The sequence below is a fragment of the Otolemur garnettii genome, unplaced genomic scaffold, assembly GCF_000181295.1.
Source record: "Otolemur garnettii isolate 467f Iridium unplaced genomic scaffold, OtoGar3 scaffold00030, whole genome shotgun sequence".
Lineage (NCBI taxonomy): Eukaryota > Metazoa > Chordata > Mammalia > Primates > Galagidae > Otolemur > Otolemur garnettii.
The window spans coordinates 17,990,246-17,992,429 of record NW_003852425.1 but is presented as its reverse complement, the minus strand read 5'-3'; the positions used below and the strand labels follow the sequence as shown (position 1 = coordinate 17,992,429).

At 56.5% G+C, this 2,184-nt stretch overlaps 1 protein-coding gene across 3 annotated transcripts in view; it reads right to left on the bottom strand.

Annotated features, from left to right (window-relative positions):
• The window catches only part of CHD1 (chromodomain helicase DNA binding protein 1), an 88,997-nt gene extending 88,635 nt beyond the window's left edge, over window positions 1–362 (bottom strand). For all 3 annotated transcript variants that reach the window (XM_023512706.1, XM_023512707.1, XM_023512708.1), the window contains exon 1: window positions 45–362. The gene's annotated coding sequence lies outside the window, so the exon portion shown is untranslated. The remainder of the gene's footprint in view (window positions 1–44) is intronic.
• Window positions 363–2,184: the final 1,822 nt, after the last annotated feature.

Sequence of the window (2,184 nt, the reverse complement as noted above, 5' to 3'; positions counted from 1 at the left end):
CCCGACCCGGCCCGCTCACTGGCCCCCCGCTTACCCCTCCTCACCGAAGGACGCGCGGACTCAGCGGCGAAGGGGCCGACAGGGTCGCGGCCTGCCCCGCGCCCGGGCCCGCGGTCGCTGCCGCCGGGTCCTCGGCTCCGGGCGTCCGTGCGGGGAGGGCGGGGGCGGCCCAACCACGGCTCCGACGCGCGGTCCCCGCGGCGCCGACCAGTCAGTTCATCCTCAGGGCGCCGCGCCGGAGGCGGCGGGGGCTGAAGTAACCAGCGTCGTCTCCGCCGGCGCGCGCTCCCGTTCTCGCTCCCGCCGCTTATCGGCTCCCGGCCGCCGCCATGACGCCAGGAGAGCGAGCGAGCGCAACCGTCCCCGCCGTAGCCGCCGCCGAGGTCGCCGTCGCCTCCGCCTCCCGCGCGACGTCAGCACCTAGCTCACTCCCCTTCCCCACCGCGCGCTGCGAGCAGCCGGCGGGCACGCGCACGCCGAAGCCTGCCGGCGGCACGGGGCGGGGCCACGTCGAGGCTAGGGGCGGGGCAAGCGTCAATTGGTTTCGGGCGGGGAGGACGGCGCGTGCGCGGAGGCCGGTGGACTTTGGCCGGAGCCGGGCCCACGGTTCCTCCGTTTTGTGCCAACCCTGCGCGGCCCGCAGTCGAGTTCCGGGAAGTGGGTGCCGCGGGCTCGCCCCGTGTGGGTGTGGATGCTTCTGCCCTCTGGACGGCTGCGCAGAAGCCTGGCGGCGGGTGCGGAACGATCCGCGGCGGCCGGACCGGGCCGGGCTGGGCACACTCGGGGTCGTGCGGGGCTGACTCCAAGGCCTGCCTCACCCCTAAGGGATCCCCGAGGGCACAGAGCTGGGGGGCTGGGCAGGGCTGCAGCGTCACGCCGGGCAGCCTGGGAACTCACCTGCTGGGCAACTGGGCGCTACTCGGGCGGGCGGGCGGCTCTGGGGACCTGCAAGCGCCTCTGTCTTAGTCCCTCCTGTTCCTGTCCCTGGGTCTGTTTTTGAAAGCATTGTTTTTGTAATCAAAACTTTTATACGCTTCATTTGTTGTTTTTCCAGGTTGCAGATCGGTTTTAAGTCATTGAAAGTTTTATTTTAAAGTATCTAATCTCATTTGCAGTAATTTGGTTGGGTGTAAAAGCCCACCTTCCAAGTCAGAGGAGTTTGATTGCAATGAAGCATGCATTCCTAAAACGGTAATTTTCTCGTGTGGAAAGTATTCCATGAAATGCTTTTGTTTATTTTTTTATTTTCTTGGATTATTGTATTACAAGCTTCAGAGAAACTAACCATTAGCAGATAGAGTTTTGTGATCAGACGCATAATTCAAATAATAAAGTCTTCAGTTACAACTGCGCTGCGTTCTGTCATTTTTTTTTTTTTTTTGGTAGAGATAGAGTCTCACTTTATCGCAGAGTGCTGTGGCCTCACATAGCTCACAGCAACCTCCAGCTCTTGGGCCTAGGTGATTCTCTTCCTCATCCTCCGGAGTAGCTGGGACTACAGATGCCCGCCACAACGTCGGCTACTTTTTTTGTTGCAGTTTGTCCAGGGCCGGCTTTACATGTCTTCTCTTGGGTTCAAATGATTCTCTTGCCTCTCCTGGGATTACAGGCTTAAGCCTCGACTTTTTACCTGTTTTCTGAAAGCACATGTCAAACTTTTTTGGTATTTTTTTGGAGACAGTCTTGCTCTTCCCCTCCCTGAAGTGCTGTGCCATCATAGCTCACAGCAATCTGGAACTCTTGGGCTCAAGCAATTTTCTTGCTTCCACCTCCCGAGTAGCTGGAACTGCAGGTGCCCGCAACAACACCCGGCTATTTTTAGAGACAATCACCCACTTGCTCAGACCGGTGTGGAACTAGTGAGCTCAGGCAACCCATATGCCTCGGTCTGGCAGAGTGCTGAGATTACAGGCTTGAGCCACCACGCCTGGCCTTCTAGCAACCTTTATTTTCTGAGAAATAATCTTCGGAATTTGTACTAAAATACTGAAACTTAGAGATTTGTATTTCGAAAAAAATCATACTTTATGAGTTCACAGAATTATACAGCTAAATGAAAAGTTGCAACAGTCTTGCCAGTGCAGTTTGCAGCTTTTCTGTGAATAAACTCTGTATCTTGCCTTACTGGTAATGAAACAATATGCCAAACAGTTGATAATCACAACATATGACTAGTGAAAATCC